The 14,931-nt window shown below is 43.4% G+C and overlaps 2 long non-coding RNA genes across 5 annotated transcripts in view; one reads left to right on the forward strand and one right to left on the reverse strand.

Moving 5' to 3' along the window:
- Gm32401 overlaps positions 1-14,931 on the forward strand; it is a 38,177-nt gene that overhangs the window by 18,873 nt on the left and 4,373 nt on the right. For 3 of the 4 annotated variants that reach the window (XR_873291.2, XR_873290.2, XR_873289.2), the window contains 4 exons: positions 4,395-4,457; positions 6,394-7,308; positions 7,548-7,635; positions 7,720-7,790. This is a non-coding gene — a long non-coding RNA (predicted gene, 32401). The remainder of the gene's footprint in view (positions 1-4,394; positions 4,458-6,393; positions 7,309-7,547; positions 7,636-7,719; positions 7,791-14,931) is intronic. The other variant, XR_001780921.2, reaches the window with a different exon arrangement.
- Gm32184 overlaps positions 8,110-14,931 on the reverse strand; it is a 92,184-nt gene continuing 85,362 nt past the window's right edge. The window contains exon 3 of the long non-coding RNA XR_382252.4: positions 8,110-9,593. This is a non-coding gene — a long non-coding RNA (predicted gene, 32184). The remainder of the gene's footprint in view (positions 9,594-14,931) is intronic.

A 14,931-nucleotide genomic window follows, 5' to 3' on the forward strand; every position in this document is an offset into this window, starting at 1 on the left:
AGTAGAATGGGGAAGGGGAAAAGGGAAGGAGGCCTCTGAAAGCACTGTGCTCAGTTTCCTTCACACACTTGCTCAGGGACAGCAAACTGCCTCTGGCCTGCCTTCCCTTGACGTGGACAAAGAATTCAACAATGAGGAAGAAAATGGCTTGCCATGTGCACAATTTCTACTTGATTTGTTTCTAATGTAAGCTGTGTACCTTAGTAGTTGCACGCCTCTTAAAGCAACCTTCCTTGCTCTGCCCTTTGGACCACTTTACCACAGAGTGGCTGCTAGGCTGTCTCTTGCTATCCTCACACCGGCCATGTTCCCAAAGGCCTGGGGAGTCTACAAGACATAGCCTGGAGAATGGAGCAAGTCAAGTCTTGCCAGAGAGATGAGCAAAGTGGGAGAGGCGAAGGTCATCACTTACTGAGTACCAACTGTATACACAGCTCTGCCTGGCATCTCCTGCAGAGGTGATCTCAAGGACTCTATACTCTATCTAGATTCCCATGGGATTCTCAGAATTCATAGATGGTCACAGAAAGTGAATACACCTTCCCCAGTGAACTATAGTGATACCTGTCATGTGACAGCTTGTAATGCATCCCAGGGAAAGAACTGATCGTCAGGTTATGAATGCCATGAATTTGCTCATTTAGTCACTGAAGCAAATATTTATCATATAGCTAATAATTGCCAAAAGATATGTAAGCATCAGCAGTTAGGGGACCATCAGGACAAAGTCCAATGCAGTAGTTGTCTGAAGAGTTCTATCCATTCAGGTAAGGCCTGATTCTTTATTATGCCACAGGAAAGCATTTCAATAGGCTAAAGAGATGGCTCAAGGCTTGCCACCGTTTCAGAGGACCAGAGTTCAGTCTTTAGCACCTACATTAGGTAGTGCACGACAGCTTGTAACTCCATCCCAGGACATCCAAGACCCTCTCCTGGCCTCCTCAAGCATCTGTACTTGAGTGCGTACAGATGCCCCCTCTCCACTATGTAAAATAAAAAGATAAAGTTTAGGATACGGCAAAGAGGATCAAAGTCAGTGAATTCATCAAGTATTTAGACCGAGAGTCATGTAAAAAGAGGACAGTGAGCAAGTCCTGGATGTGAGCATGGGTTTCTCCACAGAATTGTGCTTGAGTGTCTACAGCAGCTATGTTTACGACCCTGTGGTTTTCTATATTACATTGCTCATGGAATATAATTTACAACAAGGTTGAGAGATTACGCTAAGCTTAACGTTAAGTAAGATTTTAAAATTAAGCAAATACATACCCTATTATCTGATTTACTGATTTTTCTTACCTAAGAATTTTCTTTTGTAAGCCAAATTGCAAGGCAGTTCTATGAGGTGCAGTGTTTAGGTTTAGGGATGAGACAAGTGAGCTGATATGGTAACAGTCAAGGTCACGACTGTCCTGGGCCTAGATGAGGATAGACCATTTGTTGCTTTTAACATCCTGGTCTGTCAGCTGCTTCGGCTCTCAGTTGTGTCTCTGTGTCTCTTAATGCCCCACTGAGAGCAGAGGTGAGCTAGATTCCAGGCCAGAGGCTTCTTTTTCACACACCCCCCCTTGATTTTCCCTCTCTTTCTATCCTACCCCAGCATGACCAGAGGAGATGGGCCTTTTGCATTGTCAACTTGACGTCATTTCTTCAGGGCAAGAACTGCTTCTCTCCCTAAACAGCACAGCTCATAAAACTGCCTTACAATTTGCGAATAAAGGAATAAACCCATAAAAGACCTATGATGAGGGTCCAGAGGGATGGTTCAGTTGGTAAAAATGCTTGCTGCACATGCCCAGTGACATGAACTTGATCCCTGGATCCCAAATAAAGGTGGATAAAGAGAACTGATGTCACAAGAATGTCCTCTGATCACACGGAGGGCATGCCCACCCAGGTGTGCACACCACAGATACATAGCAATACACATACATGTTCTCGCGCGCGCGCGCGCGCGCGCGCACACACACACACACACACACACACACACACGAGAGAGAGAGAGAGAGAGAGAGAGAGAGAGGGAGAGAGAAAGAGAGAGAGAGAGATTGAGAATAAAGTGGGATTACCACTTATTCAGTGCTAGTTGAGCATTTATCAAGTGCCGGGTACTGAGTCAAACTGACCAGATGCAGCCCTTGCTCTTTCTTTTTTTTTCCCTTTTTTTAAATTGGATATTTTATTTATTTACATTTCAAATGTTATCCCCTTGCCTGGTTTCCTCTCCGCAAACCCCCTATCCCATCCCCCTCCCCCTGCTTCTATGAGGGTGCTCCCCCACCCACCTACTCTCTCCTCACCACCTTGGCATTCCCCTATACTGAGGCATCGAGCCTTCACAGGACCAAGGGCTTCTCCTCTCATTGATGCCTGACAAGCCCATCGTCTGCTACATATGCAGCTGGAGCCATGAGTTCCTCCATGTGTACTCTTTGGTTGGTGGTTTAGTCCCTGGGAGCTCCGAGGGGTCTGGTTGGTTGATCTTTATGATCCACTCCATAAAAAGTTAGCATGTCCTGAAGAGCACTGAGACACAGTGAACTCTAGGAGAGTTCACAACATGTGTTTGCCCGAGTCTTGTGAAGACCTGGTTGCTCCAAAAAAGTCTGAAAAGCTGAAGGATTGAAGTATTTGAAAGGTTTCAAGTAAGAGGAAAGAATAGAGTATGGAAAAAAAAAACCACAATCCAAAAACCAACCAACAAACAACACCCAAGATTGGATATGAGGGGTGAAGTCAGAGGGCAGTGCTTATCCAAAGCTTTTCCAAGATTTTTTAAGTAGGAACAAAGTAGAGTGTATTTTAAGTTTTAAAAAATCATTCTATTTTAAGGAGAGAGAATATGAAGAGCGCAGGAGTAGACAATATGAGACAAAAGGACATTACTGCTGACAGAGATAGGATGGCGACCATTTGAATTATGAAGGTGACACTAAAGGCAGAAGTATGGAAGTGGGCAGGTAAACCTGTCCCAAGAATAAAAATGGGGGCTGTAATAATTGGTCAATGGGTGGGGTGAGTGGTAACAGTAGGGAGAACTGAGGAGTTTTGGTTTTTGTTGTTGTTGTTGTTGTTGTTTTGGTTTTTGTTTGTTTTTGACAGAACAATTTCATTGTTATTTTCCGAGATTACAGGATCTAGAATAGAATCATTGTAAAGCCCTATGAACGGTGTTAACTAAGCACGGTAATGGTGTTCAGTGTTATCTTGTCCATAAACTCAGTGCAGTGTGCACTGAGAAACCCAGTCAGTTTTTCCAGGATCTCCCGACATGTCCAACTCTCTTATCACCCCTATTTTACTTTCAAAATGGTTGCATTTTAGTTTCCACATTTGAGAAGACACGTGGTACTTGTGCTGGGTCTGGCTTCTTTCACTTGCCGAAGTGTCTTCTAGTTCTGCCCCATGAACAACAATACTTCATTCTTTGTGGGTGCATACAACTCTTCTCTCTCTGTCTCTGTCTCTGTCTCTGTCTCTGTCTCTGTCTCTGTCTCTGTCTCTGTCTCTCTCTCTCTCTCTCTCTCTCTGTGTGTGTGTGTGTGTGTGTGTGTGTTTTACATTTTCTTCATCTATCTATCTGTTGGTGGCACCTGGCTGATTCTGAATCTTAGGTATTCTGACTAGTGCTGTCCTGAACATGGGCACAAGTGCATTTCTTTGATACATTAATGTCATTTTTTTAATATACACCCAGAAGAAGAATAAATACACATTATGTTGGAACAATGCCCAAGTCACTGGAAGAAAACCATCTTGATTAGAGAATATTCTGCTGTAGATGACTGTCTCCCAATCTCTCTCTCTCTCTCTCTCTCTCTCTCTCTCTCTCTCTCTCTCTCCTTCCCTTCCTCCCCCTCCCTCCCTCTCTCTGTGTATGTACATGCTGTGAATTGAACTTAGGTCCTTGCAAGCACTTTGTCACTGAGTTGTATGCCCAGCTCCATTGTACCCTTTTGACACATGGGTTTCCTATGTGGCTTAGGCTGTCTGGAACTGACTATAGATATTAAATGGTTTAGTATTCACAGCCATCTCTATTAGCCTCTCTGAGAGTGAAAGCACATGTGTGTGTGCCACCACACCAGGTGCGGGTGTGTCTTAAAGAAGTGATGATCAAGGCATAGAGTGTTCAGGAGAGGAAAAGGACAATGGGAACTGGAACTCAGCCAGTGGATGGGCATAAAGATCTTCAGTGACGAGAAGGATCAGAAGCCAGTTGAAGTGAGCAGACAAGGAAACGGGGGTAAGGAAACCTAAATAGAACGATTCTTCTTAGAATTGTACAAATAGATGGAGACAGTAGAAAGACTCTCAGGGACTGCTCATGATTTTCTGCTTTTTGTTCTGGTTTAAGAAGGGGGCTAAAAATGATATCTAAAAATCTATTACAGAACAGAGAATGAATCAGCTTGCTACACAGATGGATAAGGTGTCCCCCAAGATGTTCTTGATGAGTAAGTAAACCTTTCCAGGAGATGGTCACACAGCAAAGGAAGATGTCAGCAGAGAAACAATGGCGTCTTCACTCAATATCACCACTGCCTTATTCCAGAGAAAGAAGCTCCCATGCAAGACCTTGCTATCCCTTCTCTGTATGCAGTGTCTTCGGAGGAGATCTGCCCATTGTGATATAGGATCCTTAGCTAATCTGTTGAGATACTCCCCTAAATGAACAAACAGAGATGCTCCTGTAATGTCGACTTATAATGGATTTTTTTTCATTGATTATGAGATTAGAGTCTCAGCCCAAATTGGCCCATTTAGAAAAACAACAATAAAGAATTTTTGAATTCTTCTGTTTTTGGAGTTCATGGGCATCCAATGTATGCATTTCATATGACTTTTATCATTAAAGTAGTAGACTTGGTAAAGGATTGGTGCCCTAGAAAGACCGCTTTGTATATCTAATATTTCTTGTTGGCTATATGCAGACACTCTGAGCAAGGATGAAAGCCAGGGTGTGGCCAATCTCCTAGTCTCTCCATTTGCCACTTTGCTGCCATCCTCCCAGACACAGGGAAGCATCAGTATTAGGCAGAAGAGAGCCTGGCTGGAGCTGGGGAGGGGGAGGGGAGGGCTGGAAACGGGGGAGGAGGGGATGCAAGGAGAGGAACAGAGGTCAGGTCAGTACTTGAAGGGCAGTGTAAATGAATGAATTAATCTTCATGAATGGTCCCGAGTCTATGAGAATTAAGTAGCTGTATTAGGAGCTTCAGCATGTTAGACCCTCACAGCTATCTTTCATACAGACTTGGTGTGGATTTTCTTTATAAAAGAGTAAAAGATATAAAGACCCCATAAAACTTCCTGGAAGAAAAGAAGCCACACACATTAATTGGATTCTTGGCAGAGGACTGAAAAAATGTCCCAGAACTGATGAAACGAGTTATTTTTAGACAAGTCCGCTCTAAAATATGTTGGCTCCTCTCTGAGTGAGTTCACAGAGCATGCCACAAACTGTCTTGGCCTGGTCCATTTGGGGTGGGGATTAAAAAAAAACCCTCTTCCATTTTTCCTTTTTATTGTGCAGTAAAATAAAATGAGCAGTCTCTGGGTGCCGTCTGGGGAGCATTCCTCCTTGGAAAGCTCTTCTGTCAGCTTCTCTCTACATTCTTGCCTTCGTGTGAGCTCTTTGCTCTGCTCTTACAGCCCGAAGCCATTAATAGATAGCTGTGCTTCCCACCATTCATTTAGCTTGCAGTTGTACCCATTTTTAACCCATAAACTCACCCTAATGATCCATTGGCTTTATTTCCTACTTGACAACTCTCCATGGGTTGGGTCTTTCTTACATCTATGTTTGTTTTTCCAGGGCTTTATATAGCATTAGTAGGAAGAAGAATCATGTGGGTGGGTAGAGATCTGATCACGTGATAAGAGATCTGCCAGAGATTAGCAGGCCTCACCTTCTTAGTTTTGAAATGGCATTAGTGCAGATAGTCCAGATGGTGCCGGTGGGCATTACCTGCCTGCATGGTCTCAGAGCAAACACAGTAACTGCTTCACGGACACTCTTAATCTCAGGGGCAAATGAGGGAAACGGGGCTTTGGGAGGCCTCGCTTCCCATCCCCCGGTGATTATGGTAGCAAACAACTAGTGACTTAAACTGACTTTTTATCAGATAGGAGAAGTCTTCTATATTGCCAAGGGATTACAGTGGTCTCTTTTGAAATCCCTTGTCGTTAAAATTAACAGAAGTTCAAAGGTTCCTTATGTTCTCGAGCTTTTACCGCTGAGACTTAAGTGTATCCTGTAGATATATATTTGCGCACATATATAATGTGCACCAATCTATAGCATATATAAATTGTATTGTGTATTTCCTGGAAAAGCAAGTTTCAGGGTTTTTTTGTTTTTTTTTTTGTTTGTTTTTGTTTTTGTTTTTTCAGGAAAGCATGTGCGTCTCCCCTATACTTTGCTAACAGTATCTCTACGGAACAATACTTTGCTGACAGTATCTGTATGGAACATTGGGAAGCTAATTCAAACAGGAATCCTCAGGGTGCTTCTTCGTGTTTCCAAGGGCCTCTCATTTACCATAAGAGTTAAAATAGCCTTGGTAAATATACAGCTTGCAATTGTTTTATTATGTTTATCTATTGCTGGGCGGGGGAGGTACACGTGGCCACCATGTGCATGTGTGAACTTCTGAAGACAACTTTTAGGAGTTGATTTTTCCCCCCTTCTCCCCCATGGGTTACAGGGATCAAGCCCCGGTCATCAGGCTTGGCAATGTCTCCACTTGCTCAACCATCTTGACATCCCCAAACATCCCTTGTTTCCAAGGTCAGGAAAATCTGGAGGCAGTCTGAATGCATAAACTCTCTTCCTCCCTAAATCATTCATTCTCATAAAGCTGTCAGAGGGCACAATCAATTGAATCTAGCATTGAGCTTTAAGCTTGAATCAGGTAAAAACTCACCCACCTTACTGAAACAAGTTGTATACTGTGATTGTTTGCTAGGCAGCAACACTAATGAAGATTTCAGATTTTCTCTCCCATTTATTTAGTGTGTGAGTCTCTCCGTGTGTGCGCATACATCGCAGGCCACTGTGTGGGAGTCAAAGGATAATTTGCTTGCAGTGTTCTCTGCTTCCCCCATGTGTGTTCCAGGAATGGAACTGAGCGCAGCAGGTTCGGTGGCAAGAACCATTAACTGCTGAGCAGTCTCTAGGTTCTGGCCCAGCTCTCAGATTTTGACATCAAGTGGTGAAGAGTTCAGAGTCCTGTGTTGGTGGAGGATAACAGAGGAAGGTTGTGTATTGGTGGAAATGGATAAATCCTGATTCTGCTGAACTTGACAGTGAGTTAACACAAATTAGTGGAATTCCTTAAAAGGCGAGAAGCTTCAAAATCTTGGCACGTTGCTTCTCTGAATGGGAGTGGAGCATCACCCAGTTCTGGCGGCTTCTTGCGGCCATTCACAGATCAGTGTCAGTGCTGGGATGAAAACCCCTTCTGCTAGAAGGCCCTCCTCACTGTCCCTGCCTACTGCATAGTCTTTGTGACTTCTTCACTGTGGGTTTTGGTTTTGATCCCTAGGGTTGAGTGACGCAAACTCTTCGTCTAACATCACATCGTTTGTGGTCATTTTCTTTCCTTGTGACATTTCTGTCTGGTTTGATATCAGGTAAATCTAGCCCCGCAGAGCAAACCCTCGTCATCTGTTATGTTTGAAAAGTTAATAAAGGACTAATGTGTTTTGTTTTTTCAGTGATGCTAGAATTGGCTAGTGAAGTTTCTTGGATCTGGACTTCTCGTTATGGAAAAAAAATGTTGCTGTCTGTGAGTAGAAAAGAGATACTTTGTTGACTTGTGACCCAAAGAAGTGTCTGTTTATCTTATAATTGCCAAGGGTCACATGGTTTCTTTGGAGGACTTACTCATCATGGTGGTGTTACACAATGGCGAGAATCTGCTCCTTACGACTAAGTTGTTCCCCTAGATAACTGCCTGCCTTACCTGACCATCTTGGTTAAAATCTGCTTAGATCAGGTTACTCAATTATATTTTGCCTGTCATTATTGACCTTAATTTGAATGAGAAAAGGCTAGCCAAATATGTATTGACTACTCAAATTATGAGGCCTCCTTTTACAAGCCTTAAATCAAACTTTCAAATTGCTTCAGAAATTCTTTGAGATCAGTTGAATTCAACCTGTTCTTTATTGGGAAAGCAGAACAGGGTCCCCCAGAGCCTTTCTCCCACATAAACATTACACTGAGCAAGTATGCATGCACAAAGCTACCTTCCCAAGAGCTAAGGACACCAGGTGAGATTCTGCACTGAAAATGAGAAAGGTAACATGGGAAAGGGTAGGGAAGACAGTTCTGTATTACCTGAGTCACTCTCTCCCCCAATCCTAGAGGGCACAGATTAGAGATACCTCCATTTGAGAGAAGTAACAGCTAAACTTATGACCAAAGTCCACTGAGGGGCTTGATTCGGTGAAACTCAAGCTGGGAAGGCTATCACAGTATCAGGTCCCAAGCTGGTACCTTTGGAGTGAGCCTCGGCGTTCACCTTGTTCTCAAGCCAGGTCATGATTCCAAGCATCAGTACTGCCTAACAGACCCAATTCTAACAAATCGAAGTTCTTATTTCTCTCAAATTCCAAATGATGAATTTGTATAAGATTTAAGAAAATGATCATTATGCCAATTGCCGCTTTAATTAATTATGGAGTCGAGCTTGATTTGTTAACAAAAGCATCGTAAACCCTGGGCAGCATTGAAATGGAGTCAGTCAGAGTATAGAATACAATAGTGTTAAGATCTTGAATAAAATTAATTTCCTTTTAAGTTTCATCTTCCTCTAGATAAAGAGCATTCAGTTTTATTAACTATTCCAACAATGGCTTTCATACATTGTCTGAATGTCCAGGTATCTCAGAAAACTAGATAAGATGATTTAGATGGGAGAACTTCTGTATCCTCCACCAAATGAAATATTCGCAAAACCTCGATGCTTCTGGGGCATGGAGTCCTCTCAAAGGACATTTTTCTGTTATTACATGGCTAATTTTCTAAAGGATGGGACCACCTTCTTGGCAGATCCCTAAATCATGTTCCGACAGCGGTGTCTATTTACACAGCTTAGACACATTGAGAATCGCCAGCCTCCTGATGTTGTGGCCGATCTTTAGCCATGCTAATTTTTCACATCTTTGAGAACTCATTTGCTCATTGGTAGCGGGCTTCCCCTATGACTCTCGGTCATGTCATAGTAAATGAAATCAACACCAGTAATCACGTTGTTACATAGCTCTTTCCTCACGGGAATCTCCAAATGCCTTCCAGATTGGGAGGAATCAGTTTTCAAAACCCCTTGCAAGGAAAGAGGCTGATTTTCAATCAAGGTGGGAGTAATTATGGCTCTCAGGGTCAAATCACCACCCGTGAGCCATCCAGTCCATCTGTGTGGTAACATTCCCACGTGACAGTGCTTTCCCACAAGCTCACACACACCTTTCTGGCAGAAGATCTTCTTTTGCTGGCCGGGGCAGCATCCCAGTGTCAATGCAGCTGCTGTGACAGCTTCCAGAATGCTGGAAATTGCTCTTGACATAACCGGAACCATTTTTACGTCCTGTCATAAGAAAATACATCATTTAGCTGGTGTTGGGTTTTGTTTCTTTTAATTTCCTGTAGCACTTGCTATAATTTGGATGCTGGATGGTCCTCAGGGCCCACATGCCAAAAGCTTGGTCCCTCCTGTGGGAATTTGGGGGTGGGACGAAGAGGTGGTCCTTAGGTCATTGGTTATTATGCATTTGGAGGGGGTTATGGCATTCTGGCCACTTCCTCCTCTTCCACTGTTTTCTGAACATGCAGTGAGTAGTTTGAACTGCCTCATTCTCCCTTGTCACTGACACACTCACAAGGGACCTAAAAGCAACACACTTGCTTGATCACAGACTTGAATTCTCAAACCACAAGACAAAATGAAGTTTCTCTCTATAAGTTAATCATCCCAGGCATTTTCTTACAATGACAGAAAGCAGACCCCATGGGACATTAGCTATCTGTGAATTTTCTCTCTAGTAGCGAGTATATAACAGAGACCTAACTCGTCTTATTCAGGGTTGTGCATCCAGAGCCAGCCATGCCATAGCTCATTTAATAGCAATCTATGAAAAGAGGGAAGTGACAGATGAGTCACATCTTCCTTCAATATGGAGGAAGAGCTAGTGACACCTAGATGAAAACGACTGCAGCTTAGGAGCTGGCACATCTCAAGCAAGTTGTCCATGTCAAGCAAATTTCAGGTTGGTTTGGGTTAAAATACAGTAATAATACGTGTATTATAGGTGACTGGGGATTCAGGTCATGTTAGGTCCCAACTCAGATAAGGCATGTAAGAAGAGTTGTTAGGGGGTAAAAAATATTTTTTTAAAGCTTCATCATTCACCATTCTAAGGGCTCCTTGAAGGGAAGTTTGGACACAGAATTTTATTTATTTATTTATTTATTTATTTATTTATTTATTTATTTATTTATTTTTTTATCACTGTGCTTCTGATCCTAAGGCTAAGATACATTCCTTCAATAGCCAGGGTTACAGACTTTGGCGTGCATGTCAAGGGCTTCGGGGACAAGTATGTCTAACAGGTATGAGCACAGCATTTGAGAACTCCTTGTTCCCCACACATAGGCCACCAGGCTTCATAATACAGAACTCCCACTAAGGGAAAGTTCTGAGAAAGGCATGGCAGGTTTATAGTATCCCACACTATGCGGTATTCACCAAAAGGAAGGAAAAAGGGGGGTAGGGTTGGCTAAAGCTGCCTAAAGCTGGGGATTGGCTTTGCTGAATGAAGCTATCCCTTTATGTGGGCAGAGCAGGAAGCCAAAGGAGACGCTTGCATTCCTAGACCCCTGATCAACAGTGCCCCTCGCCCTTCCTGTTGATTTAGCAGCGTCAGAGTAGAGCCAGCTAACTAACCCATCACAGGGCCTGGGCCTCATAGAAAGATGCTTGTGAAAGTGAGTGAGTGTTAAGCACGGAACCTTAGCATCCTGTAGGTGGTGAGGGCAGGCTTTAGCAGTTACTTGAAGCAAACGATACTTTGTAAATGCAATGACAAAGTCACTGTGAGAGGCATGCTCCACACCCCAAGAAGTAAGTGCCTCCAGAGCATGTCAACGCTTTAACGGTGCAAGGACAGGAATAAGCTTTTAAGTCGTGTGCACTTTCCACATGTGAGAAACTTTTTATCATTACTAGTACTCAGACTATACCTTTCAGGTTGAGGATAGAGGCTAAAAGTATTATAAAGGCAGGGTGTGCAAATGGAAATTGCTGTTCAAACAGCAGCATGTGCGTATATGCACTATTGTGCACACACACATAATGTATGATCATGTGCCGCCTTTGCAGAGCTCCTATGCCCTAAATTTCTCTCTCCTACATTTCTGCCCAAGTGGCCATATAGACGGCCTGACATCGTTTGCTATTACATTACCCAGAACTGCCCCATTCCCTCAACTCCAGTCTTACTCATTCTTCTGGCTCTACCATTGGACTCAGAGAATCCTTCCCAAAGTATTGCACAATGGCCTACATTCTGCTTTCTTTAAACTTCCAAGACATGTGTATGCAATGGGAAGTTTGCCATTGTAACTGGAAGAGTGGAGTAAGTCAACGCCCTTCACAATACCTGGCCCACTGCCCCCATCTCCAACAAAATAAGGAAAGTGTATAGCTGTCTCACAAAAGGCTTATAAATCCTGACTTCTTCCTCTAATGCAAGGGAATTCTCTGAAATGCTCCCTCGGAAATGTGAAGTGCCCAACAATGGCAAACAGCCTCTAGAGTCATCTGCAAGGTTTTATGTGTTCCTTTCTGACTCATGGTCCTGACTGACCCCAAGATTCTTAGCTGGAATTTAGTTTAGGGGCAGAAGATAGCTTAAGGCCCATCTTTAGAGAGACTGGAGACATTCAGTAGGAGTAAAGGATTTTATACATTTGAAGAGTAAATGCTATGGAAGAGAATTATATTAGCATTACATAGGTTGAGTGATATTAAGAAAGCATGCGCTGGAGAGATGGCTCAGTGGTTAAGGGCACTGACTGCTCTTCTGAAGGTCTTGAGTTCAAACCCCAGCAACTATATGGTAGCTCACAACCATCTGTAATGAGATCTGACTCCCTCTTCTGGGGTGTCTGAAGACAGCTACATTGTACTTACAAATAATAAATAAATAAATCTTTAAAAAAAAAGAAAGCATGCAGATATCTTTGATATTAAAATAGAGAACATGATTTTGAAAGGTAAAACTTGGATTTTGGAAGATGCTGGTAGTGATGATGATGGTGGTGGTGGTGTCTGTGTGTCTGTGTGTCTCTGTGTGTTTACATATGCATTTGTTTCCATGGTTGTCTGAGAAACACTGAGAATGTCCACTGTCTGCAGCTAAGGAAATAGCTAGGAAGATCTTCTAGGAGACTGCAGTTCAAAGTTTCCCTAGATCCCATGAAGGGTACCGTTCGCTGAGTTCTCACTCGGTGTCAGACAGTGTTCTCCCAGCCCAGGGAGGTCCCAGCATGCCCCAAGTGGAGAACTTGACAAAGGATCTGATGCAGATCTGATCACCTGTCTTGGTTAATGCTGACAGTCAACCTGCCTGAATCTAAAGTCATTCAGGAGACAAGCCTCTGGTCATGCCTGTGAGGGAGCCCCTAGACAGGGAAGACCCATCCTAAATACCAGCAGTGCCATTCCTTGTGCTGACACCTTGGAATAAAGAGGAGAAGGTGAGATTGACAAAAGCATTTGTCTCTGCTTCTTGACTGTGGATTGAATATGAGCATCCACCTCAGGTTCCTGCTGTCATGATGAACTGTATTTCCAGCGACTGTGAGCCAAAATGCCTCCCCCCACACCCACCCACCCATGTCCCCTTCCTTAACTTGCTTCTTGTTAGTCACCTTGTTATAGCAACAAGGACAGGAAACTAAGAAAACAGATAATAGCATAGTAAGGGGTGGGAGGCTGGCTGGTCATCCCAGTGAAGATGAATACTATTATTGCAACATGGACAGGAAAGCTAATTATAGAAAAGTTATCCCTTCTGTCTGTATTGTAAGTGATTTCCTATAACCACCATATTGAGAAATCTAATCTTAGGAGTTTTGTTTTTCTTTATTCCATGTCTTCTGACTTATTTTTTTCCCCGACGATGGTGTTTAAACATCTATTAGATTATGGGGCTTTGCTAAGATCACTTAGTTTCTCGGGGTGGGGGAGGAATGACACTATCCAGGCCCCCATTACCTTTGAACTTATAGAGGCCAAAGAATTGTCTTTCCCTTCTGCAGAGTTGATATGTAAGACCTAGAAATTAGCTGACTGTAGACATATGAATGGGAGAAAAACTTACTTATTTTTGTCCACTGGAGCATCATGGGAAGATGAGTACCAAAAGTACAATGGAATCTAGAAGCTTCCATACCATCCTGTCTCCATGGGAGAGAGGCAATGAGGGCTGTAGCTAACTTAGAGGGAGAATAAATAATTTTTAGAAGGGGGAAAAGGCCTCAAACACTGAAAATGGCCCAAGACACTTATCACCAAGGCTCTGAGTAAATGCTTGACTTCAGGGTTCCCTCCCTCCATGGAGTGAGTTCTATTTCCCTTTGTTCGGACATTTCAGAAGGACACGTTCCTCTGTGTTGGATCCGGGCTTCAGGTGATAATCTGGTTTTAGAGAAAGCTCTCTGAGAGTTACTTCAACTAAGTCCAAGGGGTAGCTTTGAAGAGCCAGCTCTGAGCATCTGCACTTCCTCACACTGTTTTAATGTTAGTGCTCTCTCTCTCTCTCTCTTCCTCTCTCTCTCTCTCTCTGGAGCTCCTCCTCCTTCTTTTAAAGCTAAAGCAGGAGTGGCACATTCAATGAGAGCACCCAGGGCTCTGTGCATTCATACCCAACACCACCACCAAGGATCCCAGATCCTCTTTCTCCTAGGTAGTTTGACCCCAATCCACCCCTCTCAACACGTTCTCCTATTTCTGAGTCCCTTATCTACCAACCATTCTGTCTCCTGAAAATATTTGGGCCTCTCGGTCTCTAGACTCTACTATGTCTCCTTATCTGAAGGAGCTACCCCTTTCCCTTCCTCCTCCACCAGCCACACAGAGCCCTACCTCTTTCCGTAAGCATTGCTAAAGTTCCATCTCCTTGACATAGTCATTCCCAGTCACTTCTCACCTAGAAAGTGCTTGCAATCCTCCTGAGAAGCTGACCTCACTCATGGACTTGACAAATATTTGTAGAGCACCTAGAATTTACTAAATAAACACAGTGGTAGGTGTGGGAGACACGGTGATGATGGGAACACCATCAAGAGCCTTTCTGTCTTGAAGCCCAGTTATAGGCTCATCATAGGTCCCGAGTGGATCCAACAGTTCTTTGTAACCCCAGGAAGACAGTAAACGCTCAATAGACTTTACTAAGCTGGTGGACTCTGAAGTACATGATTTATTTATTTTTTTCATGCTGTGCTTGGATCCAAACCATAAATGGCCCCTTTAAATAACTATGGCTGCATGTGGAAAAAAAGAGGAAAACACTTAGTTCTTATTATAAATACCAACAGATTGTTCTCTCCATTCAATTTAGAATTCTGGTTTTACCAAACGTATCTCAGGGAAACACCCAGGGACCCACAGTAGACAGGACTTTAAAAAAGTTTCTCTTCCTGTTCAAAGATGGTGCTGATTTCCAGAGGCAGGTCAGTGAGATCCCCGCTCTCCATTTTCCTCTATGGAGATGTGAGCTAAGACTCAAGTGTTTTGGGGTATTTAGCCCCTAGTCCTGGTCCAGCAGCAAGCTCAGCCCACAAACCACCAGGCAAGGAGTTGAAAACAAGACAGACAGACTTGGAGCAAGAGGAATACCATTGCTCAAGGGCCTGGAATCTCC

The sequence above is a fragment of the Mus musculus genome, chromosome 13, assembly GCF_000001635.26.
Source record: "Mus musculus strain C57BL/6J chromosome 13, GRCm38.p6 C57BL/6J".
Lineage (NCBI taxonomy): Eukaryota > Metazoa > Chordata > Mammalia > Rodentia > Muridae > Mus > Mus musculus.